The 27,426-nt window shown below is 44.3% G+C and overlaps 1 long non-coding RNA gene across 1 annotated transcript in view; it reads right to left on the bottom strand.

Annotated features, from left to right (window-relative positions):
• Positions 1 to 671: 671 nt before the first annotated feature.
• The window catches only part of LOC117070541, a 65,906-nt gene continuing 39,151 nt past the window's right edge, over positions 672 to 27,426 (bottom strand). The window contains exons 3-4 of the long non-coding RNA XR_004431955.1: positions 6,053 to 6,289; positions 672 to 1,621 (exon numbers count right to left, since the gene is read on the bottom strand). This is a non-coding gene — a long non-coding RNA (uncharacterized LOC117070541). The remainder of the gene's footprint in view (positions 1,622 to 6,052; positions 6,290 to 27,426) is intronic.

Genomic DNA, 27,426 nt, shown 5'->3' on the forward strand with positions numbered 1-27,426 from the left:
CATGCCTGGCTACTTTTTGTATTTTTAGTAGAGACAGGGTTTCACCATATTGCCCAGGCTGGCCTTGAACTCCTGGCCTCAAGTGATCCTCCCAACTCGGCCTCGCAAAGCGCTGGGATTACAGATGTGAGCCACCGTGCCAGGGCCAAACTTCATTTATTTTTGAATCACTGTATCTTTTTATTCCCATTTCCCCTGATATCTCTCCCTTAAGCTGATCATAATTCAAAAACAAGGTTGAAACAACGGTTCAAGCTTCATTGTTTTCATCTGTGTTTATTGAAAGAGTTTTAAATACCCTGCTCTTATTTTTAAATTGGGTGGATAGAATATTTTGTGAATAGTGAAGCCATCAAGCAACAAAATGTATTTTTGACTAACACACCAGAATTTTTAGATCAGAATGTGTTGAAACTACTTGCAGAGGATTCTTTCTCAGATCCTCAATGAGAGCAAGATCTTCCTTTGGGGGAAGATTTTTAGAAACAGCCAAAAATGAGTAGAATATCTGAGGCTTTAACAGCTATCCTTAGCATTCTCTAACAAGGTTTCTACTTCTCTTTCCTAGTGCCTTGGGCAAGCTCCCTGGGTTCCACTCTCGAATACTCTCCCAAGTATGCCTGCTCGGTGACAGGATCTGGGGACGGGGCAGTTACTCTAGGGTCTTCTGTTCATAGGGCCTGCCCTGGCCCTCCTCCAGCCCTACCCTTCCCCATGGGGCAAGGAGCTCATGGGCCCAAGTGGCTCTGTCCCACTAGGCCATCCTTGGGACTCCAGAAACTCCCAAGTTCCCTGCCCAAGAGTCCCCAAATGCATTTTCGGGGCCCGTATGGCCTCTCCTTCCATCTCTCCAGCCAAGGGCAGACTGCCCTGCTGCTGCGCTTACTCTTGGCCAAGGGAGGAAAGGGCAGCTGTTTGTGGGGGGCTGGGGTATCGAGAGGCATTCACCCGAGATCCCTCGTGATGTGAGACAGAGCTGGGAGTGAAAGAAAATAGGGGAGGGGAGACCTCCAGGTTGGGGGCCCTCCCCTAATGCTATATTTGGACTTGGAACTTTAAGGAGTGTGAAATTCTAAATCTGAACCTGGCATTCCATCTCGTTAGGAAAGTATTTGTCAAGCTAGGAGGATAGAACATATTTGATTTCATGTTATGTTAGCTTGATTTATAACTTTAAATACTGAGGCATGTGGTCTGTGGCCTCTGTTTGTACTCTGGCCCTGCACGGGTTAAGAGGCCTGAGCTGGGGCAGGCCAGTTTCTCTGGCCTGGTGTCTGCCTCCCAGCTTGGAAGACCCCATCTTCACCCCAGATCCCAGCTTTGAGCTCCCCCTTGGTGTCCTATTACTGGGCTCAGGGCCAGCCTCTTTCACCCCTCCAGCCAGCCCTGGTTCTGAGAGCCCTGGGAAGGGAATTCCAACAGTTGGGAACCAAACCTGGTGAATCAGGCTGGGACTCAAGCTTTTGTTTTGTTTGCTTTTGTTTGTTTCAAGACGTGGAAGGCCATGAAAGAGGAGGGCTGCTTTCTTCTGTGGCAGGCTGTCTCTTCAGGCAGCTCCACAAGAGATCTGGGGTGTGGGCAGTAGGCCAGTTGCAGGGAGTAGATGGTAGCTGGAGCTCTACTGAAACAGAGAGATGAGGTGCATCAGACAGGGAGACAGTGGAGCCCGGATTCAGGGCAAGACTGTGAGTGAGGCCTGCAAAGCCATACTAGAGCTAGATCCAGGAGGAGCAACTGAGCGCTGGTCTGTAGGGGATGGCGGAACCCCCTAGACACGTGCTTTTCAACACTCCTCTCATGGAGAGCACTGCGAGGCATCAGGAGGAGGTCTTAGTCTAGGGTGGGAGTGTAAGACCCCAGGGGCATGTTGGTGACAGCAGAGTTTGTGCAATGCCTCCCGGGATGGTGGGCTGAGTGACTGCAGGTCTTCCTTCTGCTTGGGGCCCTGTTCTCTTCTGGACTCACTGCAGGCTCTGAGATGGAGTGTCTGATGGCAACAGGAGTGGTGAGTAGACCGGGGTATATGTAACAAGGCACTAAAGCAGAGGACACACTCCAGCTGGCAGAGGTCCTGTTCATGGTCCAGCCCTCCAGCAGCTGTCCTGACTGGCCTCTTCCTTGCCAGAACTCTCATGGCTGATGAATCCGGACCTCATGTTTCTCCACTTATTAAATCTACAGATGTGTACCCTGTCCCTGTACGTGATAGGCCCCTTTACATTATCCCAGTAGCAGTGATACGGCCTGACATTCTAGTGGGATAGACAGATGAGGAATGTTACTGGCGACAAACCTGTATGGGTCTGCAGCAACCTCAATTCTTGCCCCCTCAGAAGAAAGAATTCGACAGAGAGACATAAGACAGAAGGAGGGGCTGAGGCAAGTTTTGGAGCAGGAGTCAAAGTTTATAAAAAAGCTTTAGAGCAGGAATGAAAGGAAGGAAAGTCCACTTGGAAGAGGGCTAAGCAGGTGACTTGAGAGACAAACGCACACTTTGCGCTTTTGAGTTGGGGTTTTTATACATTGGCATACTTCCGGGATCTTGCGTCCCTTCTCCCCTCATTCTTCCCTTGGGGTCGCCTGTCGGCATGCACAGTGGCCTGCCAGCACTTGGGATGCTGTGTTTACTAGAGCTGTACGCATGCTCACTTGAGATGTTCTCCCCTTACCAGTCGAGTGTTCCTATAAGGTCATATACCAGTGAAACTCCACCATTTTGCCTTTGAGTGCATGTGTGTGAGCCCACTCACCCAATTCCTGACCTTATCAGGAAGCTACTGATCACCAGTTTCAGGTTTTTTCCTATATATTGGGAGACTGCCTTTCCCTGGAGTGGCTATGATGGATGATTACTTAAGAGAAACTGTTAACAACCGCCTGACCATCACCTAATGTTCGCCTGACATTCCTGGTGGGTGGCTCTCTCTTCCTGTTTATGTCCACTGTAACAGAAAGATACAGAAACATACAAATGCATCTCAGTAGGACCACAAAGCAGGGCCTGAGTGTAGAGTGTGACTGGGAGTGGGGACTGTTTTACATGGGGAAGTGGGGATCGGAGAAGGCCTCTCTGAGCAGGTGACATTTGAACAGAGGCCCCAAGGGAGTGAAGGAGCCAGGTGGGTACTGGAGAGAGAAGCAGCGCTGGGCAGAACGGTGTGAAATGAGTGAGGGCAGGGTGGTGGAAATGAGGACGAGGAGGTAGCCAGGGTCCAGATGGTAACTGCTTGAGGGGTTCTTCCTGCTCACTACACAAAGAAAGACCACAGCATTGTAGTAAACAATTTCATAGACACAAGCCTGACCACGCCATGTGGGAGATGGAATCTGGACTCAAATCATCTGAAGCTCCTCAGTTAGGGGTTTTTCAAAGGCAGTTTGGGGGAAGGGGTGAGGAAGCCAGCAAATGGGTGCTTGCTGCTGATTGGTTGGAGTGGAAATGAAATCACTGGAGATCAAAGCTGTCCTCTGAAGGGCTGAGTCGCTTCTGGGTGGGGCCACAGGAGTGGAGTTGGCAGTCCAGATGGAGCCATGGGTGTCAGACATGGATAAAGCCTGGAAAGATATCTTAAAAAGCCAATCTACAATAGTGGTGTTATTTGCAGGAGTAATTGGGCAAGCTGGATATCTTATAACCTCCCGAATAATGGCTGACAATGTTTATATCTGCACCTTAGGGGGATTCCGGCTTCTCTCCTCCCCCAAGCCTGATGGCCACCCATTAGCTTTACAAAAGCAGTTGAGTTTGGTGCAAGGCCTATTATTTACACTGCAGCCTAAAGGTCTTCCAAAGTTAGCTCAGCCCAACAGCCCAGGAATAATTAAGGGAAAGGCAAGAGTAGGGGAAGGTTAGCTTAGCTTACTGTTATAATTTTTCTCACTGATACAATTTTTGCAAAGGTGGTTTCCAGATGATCTGGGGCCTCGTTGGTTGTGGTGAGGACTTTGGATTTTATTTATGTTGATGGGCTGTTGTTGGAGGGTTCGAAGTGGGACAGTGATATAATATGACATCCATTGGGAGGTAATCATTGGGACGGCCAAGCAGAGAACAGACTGGAGGAGGCCAGGCTGGACGCGTGGAGGTGCACCGGGAGGCTGCTGCAAACACCCAGGCCAGGGCCGCCTGCGGTGTGCACTCAGTCACATGTTCTCAACCAGAATGTAGGGAGTCTTTGTACTTCTAAGTGGAGGAATATGTATGCGGGTGTATGAGTGTGTGTGTTTATGTGCTTCTAAGTGGGGGATGTATGTATGTGTGTGTGTGAGTCTTTATTTTCACGAACCTCTAACTAGGTTGAGTTTGGTTCTGTCACCCAGGCTGGAGTGCAGTGGCACAATCTTGGCTTACTGTAACTTCCGCCCCGTCCCTGGGTTCAAGTGACTCTCATGCCTCAGCCTCCCGAGTAGCTGGGATTATAGGCGTGCACCACCATGCCTGGCTAATTTTTATATTTTTAGTAGAAACAGGGTTATGACATGGTGGCCAGGCTGGTCTTGAACTCCTGGCCTCAAGTGATCCACCCACCTCAGCTTCCCAAAGTGCTAGGATTACAGGCATGAGCCACTGCACCAGGCCTCTAACTAGGTTTTAGCACTCTTTTCAATGGTAAATGTAGACAACAAACTACAATAATATGAGCAGTGCCTGGGACTTTGTCACCACTAGAAATCACAGATGTTTTTATATCACATTAAATCCAGTCCCCGCAGCTCTCTGGAAATATTGCATATGCTTATCACTACTTTGGAATTATAATAGTCATTAGACTTGCCACCAGATCTTTTTATTTAATGCAGTAATGACAAAGCACATACATTAATATCTCATAAATCTATTCTTTAAAATATTTTGGTAAATATATTTTAATATGATTGGTTTCCTTTATAAGTCTCTGTATTTTATTTTATGCATTTAAAAATATTATTTTGATAAAGCGGTGGCAAGAGTTATGTGGACATAGTATATGTGATGAGAAAGGGTCAGCTTCTGGATGTTTTGCAGGTAAAGGTGGCAGGACTTGCGGACGGATTAAAAGTGTGGAGCAGGAGAGGAGGGGAGAGGAGTTAGGCCTCCTGGGTCTTTGGCCTGAGCAGGTGAATGCAAACCAGTGGTGTCACAGAGAAGAGGCAGACGAGGGGAGGAGCAGGTTTAGGGGGCAGGAAATGGAAAGCTTCATTTTTGCATGTTGACTGTTGTAAAATGAGGGATGATGATTGTGCTGGGAAGAAATCATGTTTATGAAGCTCCTGGCACATAGTAGACCCCAGTGGTAGCTGTGATTGGTAACTTGCCCCAGATCAAGAAAGTGGCAGTGGTTCTTGAGACAGGGGCTGGGTCTCAAGAGCAAGGTCTGGTAGACGGTCATATATATGAATCTAGAACCTAATTGTATACATGAATCACACCGGGGAGGCTTCAGTCTATAGATTTTATTTAAAGCTGTAGGTCTAGATACAGTAAATATTAATGCACCCATTTTCTAGATAAATGAGAATTGAGGCTCAGAATCACAAAGCCCATTTGTTACCTACCATGGGCAGAGCCAATTCCTTCAGCCTGGTCTTCCGCTACTAGTGTTCCTTTTTTGCTTCACCATGCTGAAAATAACCTAGTGTGGTGGGTTAAGACCCTGCTATAAGGACAACTGCAAAGAGGAATTATCTGGCAGAAGCCTCCCTGTGCTAAATCTGGCACCAGAAAGAAGAAATACACAACGCTTCCTTCCATGTTGACAAGTGGAACAACTTTCTCCTAATTCGGATCCCTGTGTGCCTGCGGAGCATATGGTCACTTCACATTCAATGCTGAAATTGAACTGCTCCAGCCACAGCACATTTCAGGCAGAGATTAATTTAGAAAGGTGGTAATTAGCTGCACAGTCAGAGATGTTCTCATATACGACTGCTCACATTGACACTAAACCTCAAACACTGTTTACCAGAAGCACAAAGGTGGTTAGTAATTTTGTCTCAGACACAAATGCCAGTAGCAGTCACGACCAACGTGACTGACTGGGCCTCGTGACTGACTGGGCCTCAGTTTCCTTACCTGTGAACCAAACAGGTTCAACGAGGTGTAGTGAACATCCTAGAGGCTCTAAAGTCAGGTTTCGCTTTTCTCTGAACTTGCTTGGTCTTGTGTGGGTGCCCTGCAGTTCTGGAGAAGGTCCTCATCCAGGGAGATGGGAGAGTTCCAGGTGAGGGCATCAGGCTCTCTGTTCCTGACTCTCTTCTTGGATCTGGAGTAAATCCTTCTATGTTTTGGGACCGCATCCTTTTTAAGCTCCTGAAAAAGAAGGGATGCTTTCAGAAATGACTGGAAGGATAAATTCTTTGATTACAGAACACTTGAAACAAAGGGCCCAGAAGAATCCTTTACTTGAATTGCCATAGAAGTATTTCTCAAGTATTTTGTATCACACGGACCACGGGCATTTGTATAGAGGTAAATGTGATGCAGTGGAAAAAATGTGGGCTCTGGAGGCAGGAGACCCAGCCCCAGTCTCAGAGCTGCCACTTTCTGGGTGACCTGGGGCAAGCTGCTCGTTATAGCTACTGCCGGTGCTTACTATGTGCCCAGTGTTTTATAAAAATGATTTCTTCCCAGCACAATGATCATTCCCCATCTTACAGATGAGACAAACTGAGTACAGTTCTTCAGCTGGGAGATGCAGGGCTAGCATCTCGCACATTCAGCTGCAAGATGTCTGGACAGCCTCAACATCCATTCCTGTACCTTTGCAGTCTTCCCTTACCCCTGCAGGGAGGCCTGGGGAGAAAATGTACATGAAGCACCTGGGACATCACAGTTGCTCAGTAAGCATCAGTTTTTCTCTCATTTCCGTGCTAGATATGGAAATGCAAAGAATACGGGCTAGTAGTTCCAGAGAAGATTCTTTCCATTCTCTCTCTCCCCCTGCTTCCTCCAGTTAGTTAACTCTCACCAGCATTAGAGCCATTGAGAAATATCAGCTGGAAGGCAACTCCGCTAGCTCCTCATTCAGGACTTTGCTTTATGCGGGTCTGTGGGAAGAATGTTTTTGCTGACCTTACTTAGGATCAGCGCATATCCACTGAGTACTTACTCTGCACTAGCTGTTGCAACCAGCACCTTGTGGGCATTTTCTCACTTCATCATCAGAACAAGACTGTGAGGCCGATGTGATTGACAGCTCCATTTCAGAGGTAAGGACACTGAGTCTTAGGGAGGGCCGGTCACTTTCCTGAGTCCACACAATTTGCCAGTAGCAAGATCAGAATTAGAAATCAGATCTGCTTTACTCCTGATTTCTTTATGCCCCTTGGAAAACAGACATTTCTCTGGGCAAACTGGGATTTGTCCATCTGCTCACAGCTGTCTCCTTTGCTCTCCTGAGAATCCAGTAAAACAAAACCAAGCCTAAAATAGGTTAAGTCTAAAATGAAGATTCCCAGGCATTTGGGAGGCCTCAGGGCTTTAAGTAAACAATCGTCCTCAAAGGAAAAGTTTTGTGTGTTATGGGGCAAGGACACACCCTCTGACTTAGTAATTGCACCCCTGGGGTTTCTGCTAAGGCTATATTTAACATAAAAATCTCCACAAGTATATTTATCATAAAGTTATTTCAATATCTGAAATTTAGAAGCAGTATAAATATCTCAAATAAGGAAATGGTTGGTGAACTACTATGCATCAACAGGACAGAACATTAGGTAACCATTAAAATTACGATTCTTTAGGTTGGGTGTGGTGGATCACGCCTATAATCCTAACATTTTGGGAGGTCAAGGTGGGAGGATCATGTGAGCCCAGGAGTTGGAGACCAGTCTGGGCAACATGACGAAACTTCATCTCTACAAAAAATACAAAAATTAGCCAGGCATGGCGGTGCGTGCTTATGGCCCCACCTACTTGGGAAGCTGAGGTGGGAGGATCACTTGAGCCTGGGAGGTTGAGGCTGCAGTGAACAGAGATTATGCCACTGCACTCCAGCCTGGGTGACAAAATGAGATCCTGTTTCAAAAGAAAGAAAAGATTATTATTTAGACTATATAGAAATGGAGAAACATTTATGTACATATCATACATGATTAAGTATAAACAGTATAAAATACATGTATGATATGATTACAAATTAGCAAAGTGTGTATGCATGTGAACAATGTCTGGAAAATCAATTAATGAAAATGAAAATAGTGGTGTTAGGTTGATAGAATTACAGGTGCTTTAAATTTTTCAATAAAGCTGTACCTGCTCATGTTAAAAATAATTCAAACAATAAAAAAGGTGTGAACTGATCATAAGGGAAATGCAAGTCAAAACCACAGTAAGAAACCATCTCATACCAGTCAGAACGGCTATTATTAAAAAGTCAAATAACATGCTGGTGAGGTTGCGGAGAAAAGGAAATGCTTCTATACTGTTGGTGGGAGTGTAAATTAGTTCAACCATTGTGGAAAGCACTGGCGATTCCTCAAAGAGCTAAAAACAAAACTACCATTCAACCCAGCAATCCCATTACTGGGTATATACCCAAAGGAATATAAATCATTCTACCATAAAGACACATGTGAATGTATGTTCACTGTAGTACTGTTGACAATAGCAAAGACATGGAATTAACCTAAATGCCCATCAGTGGCAGATTGGATAAAGAAAATGTGGTGCATATACACAATGGAATATTATGCAGCCATGAAAAAGAATGAGATTATGTCCTTTGCAAGAACATGGAGGGAGCTGAAGACCATTATCCTTAGCAAATAAACACAGAATCAGAAAACCAAATACCACGTGTTCTCACTTACAAGTGGGAGCTAACTAATAAGAACACATGTATACACAGAGGGGAATAACACACACTGGGGCCTATCAGAGGGTGGAGGATGGGAGGAGAGAGAGGATCAGAAAAAATAACTGCTGGGTACTAGGCTTAGTACCTGAGTAACAAAATGACCTGTACAACAAACACCCATGACACAAGTTTACCGGTGTAACAAATATGCACATGTACCCCTGAACCTAACATAAAAGTGAAAAAGGAAAAAAGATGTGAAGTTGAGAGTGTTTCAGCTCTCCAGTGGTAGCGCCTATTACATTTTCTTATAGGCTTGTCATGAAAGAGTTTTTAAATTTAAAAATATCCTTAATGCTATTTTGATTTAAAAACAAAACAAATCTTTTTTTTTTTTTTTTTCACAATGGCCAATCCTCTTGTCTTTTAGATCATTTGAATTTTTAAATAAGATTTTACTTTGTTTATTATAATTATTTTTAAGTTCTTACTCTATTGCCCAGGTTGGAGTCAAGTAGTGTAATCATAACTCACTTCAGCCTCAAACTGCTGGGCTCAAGTGATCCTCCCTCCTCAGCCTCCCAAGTAGCTGGGACTACAGGCATGTGCCACCATGCCAGGATAATTTTTTAAATTTTTTGTAGAGATAGGGTCTTGCTGTTGCCCAGGCTGGTCTTTAACTCCTGGGCTCAAGTGATCCTCTCCCCTTAGCCTCCCAAAGTGCTGGAATTACAGGTGTGAGCCACTGAGTCTAGCCTGTTTATTACAACGTTTTATTTTTTAAAATTTGGGGCATACAAAAAAATTTAGAATATAATATAATGGTCATATGTGTACCTTCTACCCAGCCAAAAAATTAAAACATTTAAGATGTAGTCGAGGCCTGTTCCTGATTCCTGATTCCATTCCATCCCTCCCTCTTTGTTGATACTATGACTTTCCTGAATTTACTGTTCATATTTTTCTACTTTTGCTATATATATGTGTGTGTGTGTGTATATCTTTCTTAAAAATATTTTTGTTTTGCATGTTTTGAATTTTTCTCTAATTTATATAATGCTGTTTGGATCCTTCTGAGCCTTATTTTTTTCACTCAATATTGTTTTGGTGAGATTCATCCATATTGACAAGATTGGACATGTTCAGGGTGGTATGACCATAGACAGATTCATCCATATTGATACAAATAGCTAATTCTACATCACAACTGTTTAATATTCCTTTCTGTGAATGTAGCAATCTCTGTTGGTATCTTGCCTGCCTATATCCTCTGAACACTCAGCATTTCTCTGGCTCCCACTGCCAGCACCCACACATCATTGTCCACGGGCTTTCTTTCACTGTTGGAGCATGCTCTGTTGCTACATGGAGCAGGCCCAAAAGCCTGGGATTTAACAACCCCAAGGAACAGCCCTCACCAATGACTGATGAAAGTTGGTGGATAAATACCCCAGCTCCCTTGCTCCTCAGGGAGGATAACTCTGAGGCATCACTCTATACTGCCTCCTAGAATTTCCCAGCAGGATTAAGCTGCAGTTCACTGCCCACAGTGGTAACTTGCTTGATAATCACCTCAGGCTAGGTTTTCCAGAAGCAGATACTGAGCTAGAATTTGGGGTGTAAGATGTTTATTAGGAATCAACACCTGCAAAAGGAAACAGGGGAACGCAGGACTGGGCAGAAGGAGAAGAACCATGATGCTGGCCTGATAAAGCCTTGGTCCACCTGCAGGGAGCTGGGGAACAAGTACAGTAGCACCCATTAGAGTATCTCATGGTGGACCCAAATGGCTGGGTCTTTATACCCCGACCTTGCTCAGTCCCTGGCTGTGGGCTGTCCTGAAGTGGGCATGACCTTGGGTGAGGCTGCTGTCTATGGCTGAGGCAGACCCTGGAGGAGCTGACAGCTGGAGGCCCTCTGCTGACGCCAACCTCTACAGCTTCCTGAAGGGGAATCTGGGCAGCACATCCATGTCTACCACAAGAACACACCTTGTGGCTTGTTGGCTTCTTCCTTAGTGTCATGTTTTGCTGTCAAACATTTGAGAACACGTCCCATATAAACTACTTGTATTTTGTCTCAGAGTCTGTTTTTTGGAGAACTCAGACAATGACTATATCTCAGTTTATTCATCCTCTTATCAATGTTTCCAATTTTGTGCTACTGCTAACTAAGTTGTAATGGACTCTCTTGTACAAGTCCCTTCGTGTACATGTGGGAGTTTTAAGGTCAATGCTTAGAGCAGAGTTATTGGGTCAGAGGGTACGTATGTCTTCAACTTTATTAGATGTTGTCAAGTTGCCCTCCAAATTGGTTGTCTTAAGTAACTTGAGTTGTATAAACATTCGAAAGTTACATGGGCCTAAAAGAGTTACTATTTCTCCCTGACTGTTCCTACCACAGAAGGTCAGCATCATTGGGCATCTCTATTGTTTGCCAGAGAAAGGCAATATTCCTTGGTCCCAGACCTGTCATGCTGAGCTTGCTTTCTGGAAGGTTAAGCTGTTACAGACTTCTGAGACTGGGTCAGTTTGAGACAACAAACAAAATCGCTTAAAAAAAATACTAATAGTTTGTGTCATGATGTTGGCTACAGAGAATAAGATGACATTGGTGTAGTAACTATCAAGAATCATACGTAATGGACCACTTTACAGACTGGATTATCCCTCCCACCCCAGATGTCTATGTCTAATCTCTGGAATCTCTTACAGGACAAAAAGAACTTTACACATGTGATTAGGCTAAAGAGATTGAGATGCAAAGTTACCGTGGTTCATCCTGGTGGGCCCAATGTAATCATAAGAGGGAGTAAGATGTGACATGACAGAAGCAGTGGTCAGAGAGACTAAGAGAGAGAGAAGTTGATTTGAAGATGCTATGCTGCTGGCCTTGAAATAGAAGAAGGGGCCACAAGCCAAGGAGTACAGGCAGCCTCTAAAACCTGGAAAAGGCAGGGAACAGATTCTCCCCTAGAGCCTCCAGAAGGAATGTAACCCTGCTGACACCTTGATTTGGGGATGATACATTTGTGGTGTTGTTTCAAGTCACTAAGTTTGTGGTAATTTGTTGCAGCAGTAATAGGAAACTAATACCCCAATAACCAGACAAAGAGCCACCCAAAAGGATTTGAGGGAATGGTGCTCAGAGGGTACTCACAGAGAGCCTCAGATAATGCCTCTTCCCAGCAGCCAGAGTGGAAAGCCTCATAATTCAGGCTGCATTAATTAGAGTACCAAGGAGTATCTTGCATTGGTAGGAGGGGGGAAAATTAACCCTAAATTAAATGCAGCTCTGATCTGGCCTAACAAAGTTTAAGAGTAAGACCTGAAATGATCAAACTCTTTCCAAGTAACTTAATGGCATCCCAGAACAAAGCTTAAGGATATTTGTATGAATACAATACTAGTCATCATCCAACAAGGTAAAATTGACAATATTTGGCATTCAAACAAAAAGTATCAGGCATGCAAAAAAGCAGGAAAATGCAACCTAGAGTGAAGACAAAAGTCAATTAGTCAAAACTGACCCAGAAATAACGCAGATGATAGAATTTGTATATAACATATTGTAAAAGTTATTATTACATATTCCATATTTCAAGAAGCTAGAGGAAAGACTGAACGTGACAGAAAAACATGGACGATATAAAATAAACCTAAATTGAGCTGTTAGAGATGAAAACTACAATGTCTGAAATGAAAAATGCACTCAATAGGACTAATAACACAGTATACATTGCAGAAGAGAATAACAAAGCATCAGTGAATTGTGGGAGAACTTCAAGTGGCCTAATGGAAGTGGAATTGGAGAATGGAGTCCTTGAAATGGGGCTGGTATGCCAAAAATAATATTAGTCAAAAATGTTCAAAGTTTGAGGGAAACTATAAACTTGCCTACTTGAGAAACTTAACAGACCCAAGCATAGAAACATGAAAAAAAAAAAAAAAACCAAGGCACATCATACTTAAATTGCTAAACATCAGTGATAAAGAGAAAATCAAAAGCAGTTGAGAAAATAAAAGACACATTTCTGTACAGAGAAACGAAGATAAGGATGACAGAAGACTTCTCATGAAAGCAGAGCAAGCTAGCAGACAGTGGAATGACATCTTTAATGTACTAAACAGAAAGCACAACAAAAAGCCCTGTCAAATGAGGATTCCACACTCAAAGAAAATGTCTTTCGAAAACAAAGGTGAAATACTTTTTCAGATCTACAAAGGCTGAAAGAACTCCTCCGCAGCAGACTTAACTCTGCAAGAAATGTTATTGGAAGTCTTACAGGCAGGAAAAAAATGACACCAGATGGAAACCTGGATCTACCTAAAAGATAAAGAGCACCAGAAATGACAACTATATAGACAATGTAAAGACTTCTTTCTCCTTAGCTAAGTCTCTTTAAAAGATAATTGACTGTTTACAGCAAAAATAATTTAATAATTATGTAGGGGTAAATCTATAACAGCAATACTACAAAGGCCAGGAGGGGAGAAATAGAAGTATACAATACTAATACAATAGAAGTATACAAATAGAAGAAGTAAGGTTCTTTTTTTTTTTTTTTTTTTGAGACAAGGTCTCACTGTCAACTCAGGCTGGAGTGGCATGATCACTGCTCACTGCAGCCTCAACCTCCCAGGCTCAAGTGATTCTCCTAACTCAGCTTCCTGAGTAGCTAAGACTAGAGACATATGCCACCACACCTGGCTAATGTTTGTATTTTTTGTAGAGATGGGGTTACATGTTACCCAGGCTGGTCTTGAACTCCTGAGCTCAAGCAAATACACCTGCCTTGGCCTCCCAAAGTGCTGGGATTACAGGCGTCCAGGCCTTGTTGTAAGACTCTTCTATATGAAGTGATATATCACTTGAAGGTAAACAATAAGTTAAAGATGCATACTCTAAATCCTAACACAACCACTAAAATAGCACAGCAAAGAGTTATAGCTAATAAGTCAACAAAGGAGATAAAAATAGAGTCATGAAAAATACCCAATTACTTAAAAAAATGAGGACAAGAGGGAAATGTGAGTAAAAAATAAATGGGAGAGGCCGGGCGCGGTGGCTCAAGCCTGTAATCCCAGCACTTTGGGAGGCCGAGACGGGCGGATCACGAGGTCAGGAGATCGAGACCATCCTGGCTAACACGGTGAAACCTCGTCTCTACTAAAAGAATACAAAAAAACTAGCCGGGCGAGGTAGCGGGCGCCTGTAGTCCCAGCTACTCGGGAGGCTGAGGCAGGAGAATAGCGTAAACCCGGGAGGCGGAGCTTGCAGTGAGCTGAGATCCGGCCATTGCACTCCAGCCTGGGTGGCAGAGCGAGACTCCGTCTCAAAAAAAAAAAAAAAAAAAAATAAATGGGAGAAACAGAAAACACATAGCATATGTTATAATCATGATAAATGTTATAGTGTTTATAATAGCCATGTGAATAATCGTGATAAATGTAAACAGGCTAAATATTGAAACTAAAGCAGGGGCTGCCATGTTGGATTAAAAAAAAAAGCAAGACTCAGTTATGTGCTCTGTGTAAGAAACTCACTTTAGGCCAGTCACAGTGGTTCAGGCCTATAATCCCAGCACTTTGGGAGGCTGAGTTGGGTGGATCACTTTAGGTCAGGAGTTCGAAACCAGCCTGGCCAACATGGTGAAACCCTGTCTCTACTAAAAATACAAAAAAAGCACAAAAAAAAAAGCACTAGCTGGGTGTGGTGGCGCACACCTGTAGTCCCAGTTACTTGGGAGGCTGAGGCAGGAGAATCGTTTGAACCCAGGTGGTGGAGGCTGCAGTGAGTCAAGATCAGGCTGCTGCACTCCAGCCTGGGTGGCAGAGTGAAACTCCATCTCCAAGAAAAAGGAAAAGAACTCAGTTTAAATATAAATACATGAATAGGTTAAAGGCAAAAGGATGCGAAAAGATATGCCATGCTAACACTTGTCAAAACAAAACTAAAGTGGTTATATTAATACCAGACAAAATAAGTTTCAGAACAAAGAATATTACTAGAGATAAGATAATTTCATAATGACAAAGGTGTTAATTCATCAAAATGACATAATCTTAATAATTTATATACCTCAAAACAGCTTCAAAATACATGAAGCAAAAACTCAGAACTGCAAGGAGTTATAGTCAGATCTACAATTATAGTTTGAGATTATAGAACCTCTCTCTTGACAACGGAGAACAAAAAGAAAATCAGACCAAGTGGTTCAGTTCAATGGGAATGGAAAGTGCAAGAAAGGAGTGATGGAAAATGAGTTAACTGCCCTGGAGGTCAGACAACAGGCCAAAACATAAAAACAGAGGTGAACTGAGTAACTCTGCGGGCCAAGCGGGCAGGCATGTTTAGTGAACACAAAGCTCTCCTATTACTATCCATAATTAGGACATGATTTCCAGTTTCCATACTCTGAGTTATCCTTTTTATTTTTGTATAAACAATCTACAAGTGTGTGCCAGAAACATTGTTGCCCTTTAATCACACAGAACTGGTCCGAAGCAGAATCCTTTGAATTGTATAAAGTCAAGTTGAGAGAATAGTCTGTGACAGACAGAGGACCCACTTTTTAGTCCAGCCTTAGATCCATCTCTGAGTGAGGCCAAGCACAGAAGGTGGAAACATAAGGAAATGATGTAAGCCACCATAAATTAAAGGATAGTGAAGAACGAACAGAGGTCCTGAGGAGATAGTCCATCCGTCTAACCATCATCTACCCATCATCCATCCATCCATCCATCCATTCATCCATCCATCCATCCATCCATCCATCCATCTCCATCCATCCACTTATTTAACAAATAATTATTAACACCTTGGTGGAGGAAAGTTTATCTGTGCCCTCCTGACTCTTAGTCCTATTCAGGAATAACTCGGACCTCATACCTCATTTGCCTTTAGGGAAAATTACTGTTAAGGCACACACAGATTGTACCTTGAGGGATGCTCTGGCAATAACAGATATCCTATTGCATGAACAATGGTCTATCCTGTCAACTCAAGCCATTTAATTTAATTTTAATTTTAATTTTTTCATTGAGATGGTGTCTCTGTTGCCCAGGCTGGAGTGCAGTAGCGTGATCTCGGTTCACTGCAACCTCTGCCTCCCTCCTGGGTTCAAGCGATTCTTCTGCCTTAGCCTCTGAGTAGCTGGGATTGCAGGCCCCTGCAACCATGCCTGGATAATTTTTGTATTTTTAGTAAAGATGAGGTTTCACTATGATGGCCAAGCTGGTCTTGAACTCCTGAGCTCAAGTGATCTGCCCACCTCAGCCTCCTGAAGTGCTGGGATTACAGGTGTGAGCCACCACGTCTGGCTTCAAGCCATTTTAAATCAGGCCCCCAAAACATTGGGTTGTCAGGAATTAGGGTAGAATGAGAGACATACTTAGATCAAATTGTATTGAAGGAAGGAGGAGCCATTTAGACAACAGACCCTTCTCCAAGAAGGGATACAGAGATGGATGGGAGTGGAAGTTCACGTCTCTCCCTGTATATCTTCCATTCCTCCCCTGATTCTGCCTCTTCTACCCCCAACCCAAGAGCATGATTTGGTCCTTAAGAGCCAACGAACCTCTTAGTTGACAGATGTGTGAGCCTCTCTTAGAAATGCCGGAATAAACCCCACTCAAAAGGAAATCTGCAGTCCAGAAGACAGGATCAGGTTTGGAGTCTAGATGCGCTTAGATTCAAGTCTCAGCTCTAACACTTAGAAGTTGTATAATCTTTTTTTTTTTTGAGACGGAGTCTTGCTCTGCCGCCCAGGCTGGAGTGCAGTGGCCGGGTCTCAGCTCACTGCAAGCTCCGCCTCCTGGGTTTACGCCATTCTCCTGCCTCAGCCTCCCAAGCAGCTGGGACTACAGGCGCCTGCCATGTCGCCCGGCTAGTTTTTTTTGTATTTTTTAGTAGAGACGGGGTTTCACCATGTTAGCCAGGATGGTCTCGATCTCCTGACCTCGTGATCTGCCCGTCTCGGCCTCCCAAAGTGCTGGGATTACAGGCTTGAGCCACCGCGCCCGGCCATCTTTTTTTTTTTTTTTGAGACAGAGTTTCACTCAGTAGCCCAGGCTGGAGTGTAGTGGCACGATCTTGGCTCACTGCAACCTTCACCTCCTGCGTTCAAGTGATTCTTGTGCCTCAGGCTCCTGAGTAGCAGGGATTACAGGCGTGTGCCACCATACTCGGCTAATTTTTGTAGTTTTAGTAGTGATGGGGTTTCATCATGTTGGCCAGGCTGGTCTCGAACTTCTGACCTCAGATGATCTGCCCTCCTCCACCTCCCAAAGTGCTGAGATTACAGGTGTGAGCCCCTATGCTTGTCCTCAAAGTTGTGTAATCTTGATTAAGTCATTGAACTTCTCCAGGTCTTGGTTTTTCTCATCTGTAAAATGGGGATATTAATCTTATAGAGGTGGCTGAGAGGATTAAACCAAATCCTCTCAGTTTGTAGATATATTTCCTGAGCTATAACCTCAAGTATCCCTCAAATATCTAATTTTGTTTTTCTGTAATTTAAACAATATCTTGAGCTCCCATTTTGACTACTGATTAAATACAAAGAATAATAACAAAATAGTGAATTCCAAGCAAATTCAGACACTTAAATGTGTTTCTTGGTCATTTTAGTTTTAAACTTGCTCAAGTCAGTATTTTCTCCTTCTCATTCTTCTCTCTGGAGAGTTCTCTGTCCTGGGGTTGCTCAAGTGTTAGCTCTGTAGTGGAGAGAGACACCTGCCCTTGTTTATTTCCCGAAACTTAATTCATCTTGACTAACCTTTGGTCGAGAATACGCTGGCATCTTTTGCGACATCCACACCCCTCCTTACCTGTTATCAGGTCTACACAAGTCCCTCTATACTCTCTTTGTCCTTCTGAGAGCCTCAGAGACCGTCCTAGGCAATTGTCTTTAAAATGTTTTAAATTTACCTAAAAAAAAGAACTAACAAATCCATATCATCCACCATGACAAGGGTACAAAAAGGAAAACAAAATTCTCTAACCTGTCCTTGTCCCGCAGCCACCCACTTCTCCTCCCCAGAGGCAACCCTTTTTACCAGTTTCTTATGTATCCTTTCAAAAATAATTTATGCATTTACAAGCATATAGATATACGCTTGTAATGCATAGTCAACGCATTATATGTATTATATATATAATGCTTGTCAATGCATATATATTAAAAATCATCTATCATTGATAAAAGTTCACTATGTACTTTAACTCGCACACACACACACACACACACATATATATGTATATAAATATAAAATCTTGTTAACTGCCTTAGAAAACAGAGCCTTAGGCAAATTTTCTGTGCTAACACTTTATGGAAGGACAATTTCAGGGCACAGCATGAGTTAGGGGAAAATGGAAGCGAGACGGTGTACTAATTTCCAAGTACTGCCATAACAAAGTACTGCTAATACACACGGGTTGGCTTAAAACAACAGAAAGATGTTCTCCTACAGTTCTGGATGCTAGAAATATGAAGGCAAGGTGCTGGCAGGGCCATGCTTCCTTGGAAGCTTCTAGGAGGAGGATCCTTCCTTGCCTCTTCCAGTTTCTGGTAGCCCCAGACGTTCTTTGGCTTGTGGTGGCGTAATGCCCATCTTGGCCTCTGTTGTCACGTGGTATTCTCTCCTTGTGTCTATGTCTGTGTGTCTCTCATCTTCTTATAACTCCAATCACCTTGGCTTAAGGACCCACCCAACTCCAGTATAACCTCATCTTTTATTACATCTGCAATGACTATTTCCAAATAAGTTCACATTCTGAGATACTGGGGGGTAGGACTTCAATATATGTTTTTGGGGGCACAATTCAACCCATAACAGGCAGGATAGTAAGCTCATGATGACGTTGCCAAGCCGGCTGAAGCTTCACAAGAAACACAAAGCATTTGGGATCACGTGACAGATCTCCAGCGAGGCACATTGGAGCCACCGTGCCTCAAAACAGTCTTTTTGGGATGTGAGGAAGAAAAGAGTTTATCTGCAGGATCTTATCCTCCATCTCTCATTGGTCAAAGTTCACCCATGGGGCTTCAACTCACCCGTGTTTTTAGATGGTGTTCCTGCCTCCTCTGGATGGCCACTAGAGAAGCCAGATCCCATGGCCCACGGCATAGCACTTCATCCAAGTCAGGAAGTGTTGGGGGTACCTGGGCCTCGGTGGGCCTGGGCAGGGTAGGTCCAGTGCTCAGGTGTGGAACCAGGAAGGGGTGGTAAAGCAAGAGCCTGTTGCAGGCTGTTCCCAGGGCCAGCCTGCCTTACAATGGCTCCTGAGTCCCAAATTGTCTTTCTTCACATGGCTTGGACTCTTATTTCCTCTTAATTTATCTGTCAGAAACTGCAGAGAATTATCAGGCATCCATTAAGGGTTTAAAGGCAGACTCTGAAAAATTTGACTACCCCTGCGAGTATCAGCAACCATATGGGAATCTTAACTTCCAGAGATTACTGTTATCTTTTACAACTTTCAACTGATTTTTATTGAGCACCTACTAGGTGCCAGTCACTGTGTAAGGCACTAGGAATATCGTAGACAAAGGAGCTTGTGTTCAAGAGGGAGAGAGACAATAAACAAATGTTAAACGCAATTATAAGAGAGCCCTGATCAGGGAAATACAGAGAATTATAAGATCCAGCTTTACCTATGTTACTGTTTATATTCTCTCCTTAACTTTAAAATACCAAACAAGAAAATTTGGAAAATACAGAGATGTTCAGGGGCAGTGCAAGATGCTATGTGTTCCTTTTATTACTGAGCAGACAGGAGTTGCACTGAGGGGAAGGGGATTTTGTTGGTTGGAGGGGAGGTAGGTAATAGATACTTTTGTCTGGCCTTGGTCTGAATGGCTTAGGGCATCCTAAATTTAAGGAAACTCAGCCCAGCACAGGAGTCTGACTTCGTTGCACATCCTAATTTCTTGAAGAGCTTATTAAAAATGACAGCTTCCTGGAGCCTACTCTCAGAGATTGATTCCCAATGTGGGACAGGGGCCAAGAACAGATGCTTGGCCCATTGCGGCTCTCAATACATTTCTGTTGAATAAATGAATTCTAATGCAGGCAATCCAAGGATCACACTTGGATCTAGAGAGAGCGGCAGAGGGAAGTTTTTCCCATCTCATAGATATTCCTAGGGGCATCCTGTACTTGGGAAAGGAGAAGGAAACCCTGTTCCCACCTTGTCCTTTGTATGTCCTGTGGCCTCCTCCTGCTAGGACCCAGAATTCAGCCTGGCAATTATTTATACTCTAGTTCAGCTCTATTTGGGGTTAAACTTCTGAGAGCTGGCCTGGGAACTTAACCAAGATTTATAGCATTATTTCTATTGGAAACTAATTGAGATTCAAAGACCAATTCAAGAAATGAACTTATTAATTCCCCCCCCCAAAAAATTGGCACATTTAAAATGGGTGAATTTTGTGTTATACACATCACACCTCATTCAAACTATTTTTAAAAAGTGGTGAGCCAGATCGCAAGATTACCCAGAAATGCTCCCTTACATTTGTGAAGCACTTTATAGCATAAAACGTTTTCATTCTTATTATCTCATGTAAGCTTTGCAATGTCCTCCGGAGCAGATATTGTAATTATTTTCATCTTATACTGGAGGAAACTGTTGTTAGTCACTTAAGTGGAAGGTTAACAGTCCCTTCACTGCACTTTCACTATTCCATCGCCCACGAAATCTTAGGTCTGTGAACACCTTTCTTCAGATACGATAAACTCAGGAACGGAAGCAGGGTCCAGGCATCTGTTTTTCTTGTCTGTGTATCTGTTGTATCTTTGAGCTGGTCTTTTATCTGGTCATCCACTTCGCTGGTTGTGTGTGCTTGGTGGGGGCTTTGGGTGAAGCCCCTGCAGAAGCTGCTTCAGCCCTAGCCCTTCATTCAAGTCTTAGGGGTGGGGGTTAATTCTTAATTGGAATAGCATTGGGCTATTTTGGCTAATAGGTTTGGAGGAGTGGGTTGAGGGCAGGTTAAGGAGTTTGAACCATATCTGTAAGCCAATCGTTTTCATCCTTGGTTGTGCCTCAAAATCATGTATGCCCAAGCTTTTAAAAACACATGCTGGGGGCCAAGACCAGTTCTATAGAATCAGATTCTATGGAGGGATAGGGAGTGGGGCCTGGGCGTCGGAATTTTAATTTAGGTCATTCTGTCACCTAGCAGGGTTGACATTCTTGCTGTAGGCATGTAGGCAGTGAGAGCATAGTTATTGAAGGAAGGGAGTGACAGCACTGTTTTAGGAAGATTAATTTGGCAATTGTAGGAGGGAGAGAGGGGAAAGGAAGAAAATTGGAGGCAGGGAAAGTAGTTAGGAGGCTCCAGAAATAGACTGGGGATAGATGTGCTAAGACCTGAAACTGGCTGGTGATAGGAACACCATGTGGAAGGCAGTTGGAAGGGCTCTCTGACACTTGGGTGTGGAAGGAGGGTCAGGGAGTGAGGAAAGACAATAAGTCAATGGTTTTCAGCAAAACCCACTAAAGCAAACAATTCACTTTCTCGAGTCATCAATTCTTTATTCGGGAAGTGAAACCTACAGCAATGGATTTGGTGTTTCCTTACTGTCAGCAAGGCTCAGTGATCAATAGGGTCTAGGCTTTGTGATTCTTTCTCTCTCTCTCTCTCTCTCTTTTCTTGAGGGAGTCTCACTCTATCGCCAGGCTGGAGTGCAGTGGCGCAATCTCTGCTCACTGCAAGCTCCGCCTCCCAAGTTGACGCCATTCTCCTGCCTCAGCCTCCCGAGTAGCTGTGACTACAGGCGCCCGCCACCACGTCCGGCTAATTTTTTGTATTTTCAGTAGAGATGGGGTTTCACCATGTTAGCCAGGATGGTCTTGATCTCCTGACCTAGTGATCTGCCCACCTCTGCCTCCCAAAGTGCTGGGATTACAGGGGTTAGCCACCGCATCCAACCTGCCTGCTTTCTTCCTTTCCTTTCCTTTTTCTTTTCTTTTCTTTTTTTCTTTCTCTCTCTCTCTCCCCCTGCCTTCTTCTTTTCTTTTCTCTTTCTTTTTCTTTTCTTTTTCTTTTCTTTTCTTTCTTCTTTCTTCTTTCTTCTTTCTTTTCTTTTTCTTTTCTTTTCTTTCTTCCTTCCTCTCTTTTCTTCTTCCTTCCTTCCTCTTCCTTCCTCTCTCCTTCCTCTCTTTTCTTTTTCTTTCTTCCTTCCTCTCTTTTCTTCTTCCTTCCTCTCTTTTCTTCCTTCTTCCTTCCTCTCTTTTCTTCCTTCCTTCCTCTCTCTCCTTCCTTCCTTCCTTCCTTCCTCCTTCCTTCCTTCCTTCCTTTCTTTCTTTCTCTCTTTCTATCCTTCCTTCCTTCCTTCCTTCCTTCCTTTCTTTTCTTTTTTTTAAGATGGAGTTTCACTCTATTGCCCAGGCTAGAGTGCAATGGCACATCGTGGCTCACTGCAACCTTCATCTTCAGGCTTCAAGTGATTCTTCTGGCTCAGCCTCCCAAGTAACTGGGATTGCAGGCACCCACCACCATGCCTGGCTAATTTTGTATTTTTAATAGAGATGGGGTTTTATGATGTTGGCCAGGCTGGTCTTGAACTCCTGACCTCAGGTGATCTGCCCGCCTTGGCCTCCCAAAGTGTTGGGATTACAGGCGTGAGCCACCGTACCCAGCCCTCCCACCTTTCCTTCCCCTTCCCCTTTCCTTCTTCCTTCCTTCCTTCTTCCTTCCTCTCTTTTCTTCCTTCCTTCCTCCCTCCCTCCCTCCCTTCCTTCCTTCCTTCCTTCCTTCTCCTTCCTTCCTTCCTCTCTCACTTTCTCTCTTTCTTTCCTTTTCTTTCTTCTTTTCTTCTCCTTTCTTTTTCTTCTTCTTTCTTTCTTTCTTTCTTTCTTCTTTCTCTCTCTCTCTCTCCTTTCTTCCTTCCTTCCTTCCTTCCTTCCTCTTCCTTCCTCTCTCCTTCCTCTCTTTTCTTCCTTCCTCCTTCCTCTCTTTTCTTCCTCCTTCCTCTCTTTTCTTCCTTCCTTCCTCTCTCTCCTTCCTTCCTTCCTTCTTCCTTCCTCCTTCCTTCCTTTCTTTCTTTCTCTCTTTCTATCCTTCCTTCCTTCCTTCCTTCCTTCCTTTCTTTTCTTTTTTTTAAGATGGAGTTTCACTCTATTGCCCAGGCTAGAGTGCAATGGCACATCGTGGCTCACTGCAACCTTCATCTTCAGGCTTCAAGTGATTCTTCTGGCTCAGCCTCCCAAGTAACTGGGATTGCAGGCACCCACCACCATGCCTGGCTAATTTTGTATTTTTAATAGAGATGGGGTTTTATGATGTTGGCCAGGCTGGTCTTGAACTCCTGACCTCAGGTGATCTGCCCGCCTTGGCCTCCCAAAGTGTTGGGATTACAGGCGTGAGCCACCGTACCCAGCCCTCCCACCTTTCCTTCCCCTTCCCCTTTCCTTCCTTCCTTCCTTCCTTCCCTCCCTCCTTTTCTCCTTTCCTTCCCTCCCTCCCTCCCTCCCTTCCTTCCTTCCTTCCTTCCTCCTTCCTCCTTCCTTCCTTCCTCTCTCACTTTCTCTCTTTCTTTCCTTTTCTTTCTTCTTTTCTTCTCCTTTCTTTTTCTTTCTTCTTTTCCTGAGACGTGGTCTCATTCCAATACCCAGGCTGGAGTGCAGTGGCATGATCATGGCTCACTGTAGCCTCGACCTCCAGAGCTCAACAGATCCTCCCACTTCAGCCTCCCTAGTAGTTGGGACTACAGGCACACGCCACCACACCTGGTTAAAATTTTTTGTATTTTTAGTAGAGACAGAGTTGCACCATGTTGTCCAGGCTGGTCTTAAACTCCTAGGCTCAAGCGATCCTCCCGCCTCTGCTTCCCAAAATGCTGGGATTGCAGGCATGAGCCACTGTGCCCAGCCACGGGCTGCAGTTATTTTCTAGAAGGATTCAGCAGTGTGTCAACAGGAATGCAAAGCCACAGGAAAAATATGGTGTCTCTCTTTAGAGCAAGGTTTAGCAAACTTAACTATAAAGGAGGAGTAGTAAATATTTTAGGCTTTGCAGGCTACATGGTTTCTGTAGCAACTATCTAGCTGCTGTCATAGTGTCAAAGCAGCCATGACAATATCTAAGTGAATAGGCATGGTTGTTGGTCCAATAAAACATTATTTACAAAAACAGATGCTAAGTTGGATTTAGTCTGCAGGTTATAGCTTGCCGACATCTGGTCTTGAGCACTGATGTTACTGGAAGATTTCAAGGGAACTTTTTATTTTTAATTTTTATTTTTTTGGTGATGGGTCCTCGCTCTGTCATCCAGGCTAGACTGTAATGGTGTGAATTCGGCTCACAGCAGTTGAATGGCTTAAGCCATCCTCCCACCTCAGCCTCCCAAGTAGCTGGGACTGCAGGCGTGTGCCACCATACTTGGCTAATTAAAAAAAAATTTTATAGAGATGGGGTCTCCCTGTGTTGCCCAGGCTAGACTCAAACTCCTGGACTCAAGCAATCCTCCTACCTCAGCCCCCCACAAAGTGCTAGGATTACAGGCGTGAGCCTGGCATAAACATTATTTTTGAAACCCAAGTTTTTACACGGTCTCCAATTTCTAGTGTAACCTTCTCTTTAACATCTGTGTTAGGCCATTCTTGCATTGCTATAAAGAAATATCTGAGACTGGGTAATTTATAAGAAAAGAGGTTTAATTGGCTTACTGTTCTTCAGGCCGTATAAGAAGCATGATGCTGGCATCTGTTTGGCTCCTGGGGAGGCCTCAGGAAGCTTCCAATCATGGCAGAAGATGAAGAGGTAGCAGGCATCTCACATGGTGGGAGTGGGAGCAAGAGAACCAGTGGCAGGGAGGTGCCACACACTTTTAAACAACCAGATCTCGTGAGAACTCACCTACTATCAGGAGGACAGCACCAAGCCATGAGAGAGCTATGTCCATGATCCAGTCATCTCCCACCAGGCCCCACCTCCAACGTTGGGGATTACAATTTAACATGAGATATGGCAGGGACACAGATCCATATCAACAGCCAACCAGTACTGTTCTGCAAATGTAGGCTGTGCAATGCACAAAGGCACCTAAGCAAGGGGACAGGTGGGGACTTAAAACAGCCTGGTAACAGGTGCAGTGCGGAAGGAATGGGTGCATTTCGTAATTGATTGCTCAGATGAGCCCCTTTTGTGTGGTTTGCATCATATATGCTAGTCACAGCCTTGACATGCTCCACACTGTCACATGACCTGACTTCAATAAGTAATTCTGTCTCCTTCTGCAGTACTTCTTGGAGTCCTGAAAAGGGAACAGTTTCTGTTTCTCAGGTGATGTTGAGCTTGTTTGCCAGGTGATGGCTTGCTGCCTCTCCATTGGTCACCGCTGGCCACCTTGGGACCCCTTTTCCAGGCTGCTCCACTTGGTCCGCCTTCTCACAAAGGTAGACTGAGGCCTCTCTCTGATTTCAGGTACTTCTCAGACAAGGCCAGCAGGTGTACTAGACCAGGCCGAGGCTTGAAGCAAACATAAAAGAGTTATAGCTAAAAACCAGAAACCTTAACATCAGACATCACTGTCCCCACGTGTCTTGGCTGAAGCCAGCCTTTTTATATTATTAATCAGTCACAATACCTGGTTAGAAAAACCTGAATTTGCATTGCTTACCTGTTTCAGACCTCCCTTCAGAAGTAGAAGCCTCATGTCTGATGATCTGATGGACTTACCAGCTTTACAGCCTTCCACTAAACAAATGGGGATTTTTTTTTTTTTTTTTTTTTTTTAAGATGGAGTCTCGCTCTGTCACGCAGACTGGAGTGCAATGGCCTGGTCTCGGCTCACTGCAACCTCCGCCTTTCGGGTTCAAGTGATTCTCCTGCTTCAGCCTCCCGAGTAGCTGGGATTACAGGTGCCTGCCATCACACCCAGCTAATTTTTGTATTTTTAGTAGAGATAAGGTTTCACCAGTTGGCCAGGCTCGTCTCAAACTCCTGACCTCAGGTGATATGCCCACCTCAGCCTCCCAAAGTGCTGGGATTACAGGCATGAGCCACTGCGCCTGGCCCAAATGGAGATTTTTTAAAAAATGAAACCAAATATACAATTGTATACATTTTGAAAACAAAACACAAACCTTGGAAGAAATTTTGCATTTTCTATAAGTATCTTTGAGCCATGGTCCTGGGCTTCTGGGTGCAAAGCCACTGGGCTCTGTCTGTCATTAGAGATACTTCAGTAGAAAACCTGAGAAGTCCTGAGTTAAGTACTTTCATCTTATTTAGCACGGATGCACAGACTTCTTAGAAACTGTGTATCTGGTATCAAACATGAATGCCTGTGGCCAGTGTAAATGAGTTCCCATCTTCTTTTTGAAACTCCATCCTCATTCTCCTACTGATAGATTTGGCTTTCGGCTTTGAGGCTGTGAAGGTTGAGGCTGCTTGCTTTAGGAAACTCTAGCTCCTTGCCATGGCTGCACATTTGTTCTCCTGAAAGTGTAAGGGCTTACTTTCTCTTGGAAATTCTGGTCCTTATAAACCTGAGATCTGATGTGCTCCTTCAGGTCTTAGGGCTTCCAGACCCAGAGCTTACTATGCACCTGCACGTAGCAGTGACTCTTCTGCCTTTCCCAGGGAGTGAGACTTCATTGTCAGAGGAAGGAGCAGGAGGGACAGCTTGTCCTTTCCCCAATCCCTGAACCTGGAGAGCCTCTCTTGTCCCTGCTTTGTCTGTGAAGTGGTTCCTAGTTGCTTTGAGATTTTCCAGTTGAAAGCTGCCTTGTTAATACAGAGTAAGAAGTAGGGCATATCAGCCTTAGGAAAAAAAACTATCAAACAAAACACAGCTCAGACACAGTTTCAGCATCAGAGGAAGAATTTTTAGGGGGAGGGGACATTCAGTCCTTCTGAAATCCACATTGGAGTTTCTCATTGGGTTCAGCCATGTCTCTAGGCCTAGGGTAGCCAAACCCTCTGCCCTTGGCTTCCAGCAGAGGTGGCCTGGCATTGGCAGGCAGTGCTAAATATAAAGGCAGCATCAACCCCAGATCAGGGCAGCAGAGGTCCTTGTTCGGTACCCTCTGCATTTCTCTGACTTTGTCCCTTGCCATGGGGTGAGAAGAAGCAGCCAAAGGAAGCCAAGGACAAGGAGCAACCCCCAGATCCCTGGGGGTCTCTGAGGGTCCTGGCATTCTCTGTTGAAGTGACCCCAAGCCCTCTTCAAGGGGCTTGTTGAACTCTTTCCCAAATCCATCCTCCCAAAAGTGGGAAGTGTATCTGATGTGCACACCTAGGGGCCCCAAGAGGTGGTCAAGGGACAGCTGTTTGCTGGTGAAAGCATACAGTTGGAGCTTGGACAGAGTTGTTTGCATACATGCATGCAAGGCCCTCGGTGGCAGGAAACGGAACCGGGGGTATATAGAGAAGTGGCATGAGCCATGGGCCAGGGAGCCTCCATTTACATTCCCATCCCAGCCCTTGCAAATGTTAGGGGTGGGCCTGCCAAAGGAAGAACAGATGGAAAATCTCCAGAGAAAATACAAGAATCATGAAACCAACACATTTACCAGAGCTCCTGTTTTGGTGGCGAGAGAAGCATCCCCAAAGCCATTGCATTGATAAATCTGGACATGAAGCTTAGTTTATTTTTCATTTAAAAATCAGATAAAATATTAGTTATTTCAATAACAG

Source organism: Trachypithecus francoisi, unplaced genomic scaffold (assembly GCF_009764315.1).
Source record: "Trachypithecus francoisi isolate TF-2019V2 unplaced genomic scaffold, Tfra_2.0 Lachesis_group3, whole genome shotgun sequence".
NCBI lineage: Eukaryota > Metazoa > Chordata > Mammalia > Primates > Cercopithecidae > Trachypithecus > Trachypithecus francoisi.